The sequence below is a fragment of the Hypanus sabinus genome, unplaced genomic scaffold (genome assembly GCF_030144855.1).
Source record: "Hypanus sabinus isolate sHypSab1 unplaced genomic scaffold, sHypSab1.hap1 scaffold_61, whole genome shotgun sequence".
Lineage (NCBI taxonomy): Eukaryota > Metazoa > Chordata > Chondrichthyes > Myliobatiformes > Dasyatidae > Hypanus > Hypanus sabinus.
In genome coordinates this window covers 60,542-69,850 of record NW_026781466.1, presented here as the reverse complement: position 1 = coordinate 69,850, position 9,309 = coordinate 60,542, and the positions used below count along the sequence as shown (strand labels likewise).

Below are 9,309 nucleotides of genomic sequence, written 5' to 3'. Positions count from 1 at the left end.
CTTGCAAAATTCCATGGACGTACATGCATGTGTAAGTCACGTGAACCTTTCCCCGCTCCCATTTTACCGCAGATATGCCTTGTTTCCGAGGCTCCGCCCCCAGCTCTGATGACATGAATTACAGTCCTGACTTTCCTTCAGTTCTGTGTTGAAGCGGGTCGGCGGCGGCGGCGGATCGTCTGTAGGGTCCGGATTAGGAGACGACCATCACCCCCAGAGTCGGGAATCCGGGGGAGGGTTCACTGTCCGGGCGTGAAAACAAGTTCTCATCGGTGAGTACCGAGGCCCGTCCCGAGTGTGGACGTCTGATGTAAGGTAATGCACCCAGTTAACTTCCCCGATCTGGCGGCCTCTCTGCGCTTGCTGGACAGAACCTGCCGGGGTCGGTCTGTATTGTGGGACCTTCACAACATACCGATTGAGATGAGCCGCCGCTCAGCCCCTCTTGCCCTGGTCCGGGGAGAGCGATGGGGTGGTGATACCGAGACTGCACTCATCCATTGTGGTTTATCCCGGGAACTTTACCTTCCTCACCCGGCCCCGCATCAGGTCCAAACTTCACCTGGATCGATAGCCGGTGTCTACAATGGAACAGCTTCTGCATTGCTGAAGATCTGCAGAACTGGAACTGCCAGCAGATTTATTGCACCTCGAAGGGGTTAAAACAGCAACTGGCATTTTAGTTTAACCGTTACAGAATGTCAGAGTGTTCAGTATTCATTGTGGTCATAAGGGAACTCAGAGCATGTGATGTTGAGAATGTAACTTCCTTTTTTTGTTTAGTTCTGGTGGGCCTCTTCCTCAGTCACCAGGGAAACAGCCCACCACAGCTTCAAGGAGTGTTGAAGATCTTTATCACTCTACACAGCCCTTTAGCAGAAATTCAGTGGCCACAGGATCCAGTGTGGATCCGAGGATGATTTGAGCATTTACTGTACGGAATATATAATGTCTGTGCTGGAATGAACAGATGACTAATGAATGTTGGGATTGTATTTATGCAAATCTTTTTTAGAATGTCACAAACATCTTGTAATCGGTCACTATTTGTGAATCAAAAAAAAAGAGATAAATCTCTATACTCTGTTTCCAGGCCTATATTTACGATTTAATATTGAAATATATTGTTCCTGTTCCACTAGAGGAAAAGTGGCGGCCAGCTGATTTGGTGTAAATTTCACTCAACAATATAATAATCAATAATATGCCCAGAGACATGATGAAATGTATCCGGGGCCATTTTGTAAATCACGGAACGAAAGTCAACTCGACCCCCGTCCAGACAATGGGTTCCTCAGGTTACAATTCTGTCATGGGTTGGTGTAGGAGTGTTATTTTTTTTTTGAACTGGGAATAGCTGAGGCACTGCACGGCAGAAAAGCCCTGGGAGGGCTGGGCCATTCGTTATCATCCTGGGATGAGGAGTCCAGTAACATGGAATTGCCAATGTTTGGTGTTCGCCCGATCTTGTTGCTTCTACATCTGGAACTGGACATTCCTCCTTCAGCGATGAAGCAGACGGGTCACAGGTTGCAGGGAATTCTGATTACTGTGTGAGACAGGGGAAAGTTGTGTGATCATCTTGGGGTAGGTTGGGACCCTGTGAGGATGGGTCCTGGGATATCACACAGGTTTTGATACATGTATAATGGACCCGTCGTTCAAGCTGCCCATGAGTATGAGGTGATGCGTTAGTATTAATGTTCTGTGCTCAGATGTTTGGTTCTGGAGTTCCTTTGGAAGCAAAGAAGGGAATAATTTGCCACTCCTTCCCTCACAGTGAGAGGCTGTGAGTTAATGGGCTGTTCCGTGTTTGCAGCAGTAAACCCGGGGTTTAGTGTTCAATCCGTGTTTGGGAAGTCCCTCTCACTGTCCCCTACAGGCAGCTAGTGGGACTCAAATAGAAACTGCAGAAGGAGAAGATAAAGACAGACGCATTGATATTACAGAAGTACCAGCATTGCAGTGGTGTACAGGGAATTACCGAGGCAGGAGAGGGGAATTGGCCAGAATCACTCGCAGGGATGGCAGCAGAGCAGCAACTTGTGGGAAGTTGGAGGATTGTTGACGTTGTAAAAACAAACAAAAGGCAACAAAAGTTGTTAAAAAAGCAGAGGTAGTATACCAAAGTAAATGAGCCAATAACATTAAAGAGGTTCCTAAACGTTTCTTCAGATACATAAGTTGTAAAAGAGAGGCACGACGGGATATCAGAACGCTGCAAACTGGGGATATAGTAAATGGGACAAGGAAAGGCGGACAAACTGAAGAAGCATTTTGCACTGATCTTCATTGAGGAAGTCACTAGCAGTATATTGGAAGTTCAGGGGGCATCAAGTGTGTGAAGTTACCAGACCAGAGAGAAGTTTCTTGGTAAAATGAAAGGTCTGACATTAGGTATGTCACCTGGACTTCATGGCGGGTACGACAGAATGTGGTCTCAGGGTACTTGGAGACCCGTCATAAAATAGGCCATAGTCTTGTCTGACAAAACTGATCGAGTTCTTTGAAGAAATAACAAGCAGGATAGACAAAGGGGAATCGGTTGATGCTATGTATTTGCATTTTCAGGTCTTTGTTACGCTTCAGCACGTAAGGTTGCTTAACAAGCTATGAGATCATGGTATTACAAGAAAGATACGAACATTGATATAGCAGTGGTTGATTGCAAAGGGCAAAGCGTCGGAATAAAATGAAGCTTTTCTGGATTGGTCCCAGTGACAGTGATTTTCCACAGGAGTCTGTGTTGGGACCGATTCTTCTACGTCATATGCTAATGATTTGGACGATGGAATTCATGGCTTTGTTGCAAAGTTTGCAGACAGAACGAAGATAGGTAGAGGGGCATGCGGTTTTCAGGAATTAGAAAATCTACAGAAGGACTTACACAGTTAGGAAATTGGGCAAGGAAATGCAATAATGTGTCGAGAAATGTATGGTCATGCACTTTGGCAGACAAATGATTAGTTATTTTCTAAGTACAAAAGAAAACTGAGGTGCAAAGGGATTTAGGGGTCGTTGTGCAGGATTCCCTGAAGCTTAATTTACAGGTTGAGTCTGTGGTGAGGAAGGGAAATGCGATGTCAGCATTCATCTCAACAGGACGAGAATATAAAGCAACGATGTAATGTTGAATCTGTATAAAGTACTGCTGAGGCAGCACTTGGAGTATTCTGAGCAGGTCTGGGCCTCTTAATTTCGAAAGGAATGTGGTGAAACTGCAACGGGTTCAAAGGGTGTTCGCAAAAGCGATTCCACGATTGAATGGCTTGTCATGTGAACCGCGTTTGATGGCTCTGGGCCAGTAGTCTCTGGAATCCAGAAGAAACAGTGGTAACTTTATTGAAATATATGGAATGTTGAATAGCCTTGATAGTGTTGATGTGGAGATAATGTTTCCTCTGGTGGGATACTATACGAGCAGATAACCCTACTTCAAAATACAGGGCCCCCTATTAGAACTTGGCGAGCAGGGATTTATTTTACCAGAGAATGTTGAATCTGTGGAAGTTTTTTTTTTGCCGCAAGCAGCTATGCAGGTCATATTTTTATATATATTTAAGACAGTGGTTTATTGGCTCTTGAATGGTGAGGGCATGAAAGGATTTGATGAGATGGCAGGAGATTGGGAATGTCAGGAAAACTGGACCAGCCATGCTGAAAATGTGGAGCAGACTGGATGGGCCAAACGGCCTAATTCTGCTCTTCTATTGTATGGTCGAATGGAGATAGGACATAACTTAGAACATAGAATAGTACATCACCGGAACACGCTCTTTGGAATCAAATCTGGAATCATTTTCCTGAACCACCTTTTAACCCTCTTCATTCCAAACATCCTTTCTCATGTTAGCGGCCCGAACCTGCGCACAGTACTCTCAGTGTCGCCTCATCAGGACTCTATAAATTCTCAACAGTACCTCCTTTTTTTATTATAGTCCTCTTGAAGTAAATGCAAACATCACGTTTACCTTCTTCATCACTGGCACCGCCTGTATAATAACCTGTTGGGAAAACTGCTCAAGCACACCCAAGTCTCTTTGCGCCTTAGTAATTTTTTTTTTTAATTTCGAAATTTTGGCCCAACCTGTCCATGATCTCCACATAATTAAAATGGGAAATCTGTTTATTTTTATCTTGTACCGAGGCGCAATTAAAATATTGTTTTGCATACCATCCATACTGATCAATAGAGCACAACAGAACATTGAGATTATATAGGGTAAGTGGAGCTACAGAGTGTAACAAAGCATCATCGTTTCAGAGAAACCAAAGTGCACTTTGGCATACGGTGCAAGGTCATAGTAAGTTGCATTGTGAGGTTAAAGTGCATCTTATCCTGCTGGGGTCCATTCAGTATGCTTAAGGCAGCAGAATGAAAGCCGTTCTTGAGTAAGGTGATTTGTGTTTTCCACTGAGTGCTTAATCTTCGGCCCAGGTGGAAAGCGAGAATGTCCAAGACTGTGAGGTTATTCTGCCTGCTTTACTGATACAACAGGAAGTTCATACACACCTCATGGTGGGCAGTCTGGTTTTCGCGATGTCGACAGCTCTCTGCAGTTCCTGGCAGTCATGAGTAAAACAGTGGCAGTATGAACGCGTAAAGTACCCTCTTGGGATACTTTCTATGGTAGGTTGATGAAGTTTAGTGAACGAAAATAGTTACATGCCAAATTTCCTTTTGTTAGTTCCATCTCTGTCATTTTAGAATCTTTTCCATGCAATAGTAGGTGTTGTAAATTTATTGACTGTGTATTGCTGGAGGACCACTTGTGATTGAGCTTGATCCCTTCTCCCACCTGTTTCATTCAGTATATTCCATGCCGATTTTGTTCAATCTCTGTCCAGCCTGTATCCCACCACCACAATGATATATATCAGTCATCTTGTTCAAGCTCTGTCCAGTCTGTATCCCACCACCTCAATAATATCCCACCACCTATTAGCACCAGCTAAATGATGTATATCAGTAATATTTCTTCCAATCTTTCCTTTCATTGTGAAGTACAGTTTTGCACCTCTCATAGCAATGGATCATCCCGGACTCGATTGTTGTTAGCTAGAACTACCAGCGTTTTAATGGAATAAACACAAAGCAAGGTAAATCAGACATTACAATACTTGTTTCACAGTTACAAATTTTCTGCTGTGGTAATCTTTGTGATATTGAAACTCACAACACATGATGTGAAGTTTGTTACTTCGCCTTTTGTTTATTTTCGGTTCCTTATCTTCTGACTGTGCCTTGCATTTGTAGCTTCTGAAAGCAGCTAACAGTGGAGTCATTTTCAAAGAATTGTGGATCTGTATTCCATGTCAGTTTCTTTTGTCACTTAGACAGACCATTGGGATTCACAATATCAGTTATCGAACATAGAACATAAACTAGTACAGTGCAGTACTGGCCCTCGGCCTTCAATGTTGTGCAGACCCTTAAGCCCTGCCTCCCATAAATCTTCCACCATAAATGCCTCCTTATACCTGCCCAGTATTCTCTTAAATTTCACTAGTGTATCTGCCTCCACCACTGACTCACAGTGCATTCTACGCACCAACCACTCTCTGGGTGAGAAAACTTCCTCCTACATCCCCCTTGAACTTCCCACTCCTTACTTTGAAGCCATGCCCTCTTGTCTGAACAGTAGTCCACTAGGGAAGAGACGCTGGCTGTCCACTCTATCTATTCCTCCTAATATCTTGTATACCTCTATCATGTCACCTCTCATCTTCCTTCTCTACAAAGAGTAAAGCCCTGGCTCCCTTAATGTCTAATCATAATGCATACTCTCTAAACCAAGTAGCATCCTGCTAAATCTCCTCTGTACCCATTCCAATGCTTCCATTTCCTTCCTATAGTGAGGAGACCAGAACTGGACACAAGTGCTGACTAGCCAGAGATTTATAGTGCTGCCTCATTACCTTCCGACTCTTAAACTCTATCCCTCGAATTATGAAGGCTAGCATCCCATAAGCTTTCTTAACTACGCAATGTACCTGTGAGGAAAATATCAGGGATCTGTGGACATGTACCCCCAGATCCCTTTGCTCCTCCACACGACCAAGTATCCTGCCATTTACTTTATACTCTGCTTTAGAGTTTGTCATTCCAAAGTGTACCAGCTCACACTTCTCCGGGTTGAACTCCATCTGCTACTTCTCAGCCCACTTCGGCATCCTACCAATGTCTCTCTTCAAATTTAGACAGTCCTCCACACTATCCACAACTCTACCAACCTTTGTGTCGTCCGAAAACGTGTAAACCCACCCTTCTACACCCTCATCCAGGTAGTTAATAAAAACATTCCTCAATATACCCGTCTGTTCCTTGCTTCCTAAAGCTCTGATATTCTGCCTTCTTCCACCTGACTAGATTTTCCACCTCACATGTCACACATGGTTCCTTCACCCTACCGTCCTTTATCTTCCTTACCGAGCCAAATTTATCCCTAACATCCGGCAAGAGATCCCTAAACAATGATCACATGTCCATAGTACATTTCCCTGCCAGAATACATCATCCCAATTCACACCCGCAAGTTCTAGCCTTATAGCCTCACAGTTTGTCCTTCCCCAATTAAAAAAAAACTTGTCCTCTCCGATTCTATTCTTTTCCATGATAATGGTAATAGCCAGAGAACGGTGATTACTGAACCCATATGCTCACCCACTGTGAAATCTGTGACCTGACCCCGTTCGTTACCTAATACTAGATCTAACATTCGCCCTCGTCGGCCTGTCAACATACTGTGATAGGAATCCGTCCTGGACACACTTAACAGACTCTGCCCCGTCTAAACCATTGGAACTGATCAGGTGGCAATCAATATTAAGGAAGTTAAAGTCACCAATGATAACAACCCTGTTATTTTTACATGTTTCCAAAATCTGCATTCCAATCTGCTCCTACCAAGGGGCCTACAGAATACTCCCACTGGATTAGCTGCTTCCTTCCTGTTCCAGATTCCCACCCATACTGACTCAAAGGGGATCCTCCTACATAACCTACACTTCCTGCAGCTGTAAAAGTATCCCTGACCAGTAATGCCACCCCTCCTCCCTTCTCCCCCCTCTCTATCCCATTTAAAACCCTGAAACCCAGGAATATTGAGAATCCATTCCTGCCCTGGTGCCAGCCAAATCTCCGTAAAAGCCACTACATCATAATTCCATCTGGGTATCCAAGCTCTCAGTTCATCACTTTTGTTCCTGATGCTTCTTGCATTGAAGTACACACACTTTGGCCCTTCGCCCTTACTACCTTTATATCCTTTATTCTGCTTCTCTGTCCTCAAAGTCTATCAATATGTTAGATCTGGCTTTACTCCATGAACTTCTTCTGCTGCTCTTATCTTTCTCTATTTGAGAGCCAGACGCCTCTTCCCCAGTCTTTTCAGTTTGACACCTGAGTACATTTCTATCACATACAAACCTTTGATTTCAGTCCACACAAGCAGTCCTCGCATGACTTTTATTTTCCTGCACCTCACCACCAGCTCTAACACACTGCTTCCCTTCCCTCTGCAAATCCAGTTTAAACATCCCGGAGCAGCACTAGCTAACCTACGCGCAAGGATATTAGTTTTCCTCAAGTTCATGTGTAACCCGTCCCGTCGGGACGGCCCCACCTTCTCTGGTACAAGGCCCTATTATCCAGAAACATGAAGCCACCCTCAGCACCATCTCCTTAGCCACGTATTTAGCTGTATTATCTTCCTACTTCTAGCCTCATTAGCACTTGACACAGGGAGAAATCCTGAAATTGCAACCCTGGAGATTGTGTCATTCAACTTTGCACAAAACTCCCTAAACTCTCTTTGCAAGACGTCCTCCTCCGTCTTCCTATCCACATCCTACGACATCTGTCTGCTCACCCTCCCTCCTGCGAATACCAAGAACTCGATCCGAGACATCTTGGACCCTGACACTGGGGAGGCAACAGACCATCCAAGAATCTCGATCTCTCCAACAGAACCTCGTATCTGTCCCCCTAACTATCGAATCCCCTATCTCTACTGCTCTCCTCTTTTCCTTCCTTCCCTTCTGAGCTGAGGGTCCAGTCTCGGTGCCAGAGAGGCCACACTTCAATTTGTCCATGGTAGGTCGTCCCCACCAACAGTATCCAAAACGCTTTCCTTACTGTTGATGAGAACAGCCACAGGGGTGCTCTGCTCTTCCTGTCTATTCCCCTTCCCTCTCCTGACAGTCAGCCAGCTACCTGCCTCCTGACGCTTAGGGATAACTATCTCGCTGAAACTCCTGTCTATTTCTGCCTCTTCCTCCCGAATGATCCGACGTTCATCCAGCTCCAGCTCCAGCTCCAGTTCCATAATTCGGTTTGTCAGGAGCTTCAGCTGGATGCACCTTTTGCAGGTGTAGTCATCAGGGACAATTGCCCTCTCCCTGACTTCCCACATCCTGTATACGGAGCACTCCACTGCCCTAACTGCTGCCTCCATTACCTACTCCTAATTTAATTAATGGAACTTAATCGGCCTTACCTCACTGGCAGCAACCTCGTCCTCAGTTGCTCTCCGAAGCCTTTCGAGCCAAAGCTTCAAAGCTCCACTCCTACGCTGAGCCACTGATACACTGGCCGCTCCTCTTCAGATACCCTTCGTTTTATTTGTTCCTGCCAATTATCTTACGAGCTCCTTCACTCCTCCTGTTCCTGCTGCAACGGTTTCTCGGTCAAAATGTCATACCCTGTTTTTTTTCAATTTTTTTTCAAATTGCAATAGCCCACTGCTTCAGTAAATTCCCTCTACTAGAGTGTAACCTAACTTATCAGCTGCTCCAGAGCACAATGTACCTTTGGTAGTCTTTCCCTCTGCCTACTACATCCCCATCTCGGTTTAATCTACATGTTTGCTGCTCCAGTTTGCCACAATTTCATCTGATATCTAAATCATTAACATCACTACCAAGCACCCAGTCTCTTTCCCTGCTGCATCCCGCGAGTCTCATGCCTCCATTGGGAGAGACGACCATCTGCAAGCACTCCCCAGCTTCTCCACTTGCTTCATCCTGAAATCTAACCACACTTACCTTTTGGACCCGACAGCCCTGTCAAACGCCCTGTTAATGTCAATGACCGCCAGATTCCTTCATCAGGCTTCTTGATAACTTCCTCGAATATCTTAATAACTTGATTAGACATGATCTGTCAAGTTGACTATCCTTCATCAAGCCCAGTCTTCCGAAATCCTATGGATTTCGTTTCATAAATTTCCTTCCAAAGACATACCCAAAACTGAATTCAGGATCACGTGCCTACGGTATCCCTTTTTATTTTCCGAGCCTTTCTTACAC

General features: G+C 44.8%; 1 protein-coding gene across 1 annotated transcript in view; it reads left to right on the top strand.

Moving 5' to 3' along the window:
* Nucleotides 1–4,508: 4,508 nt before the first annotated feature.
* The window catches only part of LOC132389615 (NACHT, LRR and PYD domains-containing protein 14-like), a 50,575-nt gene continuing 45,774 nt past the window's right edge, over nucleotides 4,509–9,309 (top strand). The window contains exon 1 of the mRNA XM_059962122.1: nucleotides 4,509–4,630. The gene's annotated coding sequence lies outside the window, so the exon portion shown is untranslated. The remainder of the gene's footprint in view (nucleotides 4,631–9,309) is intronic.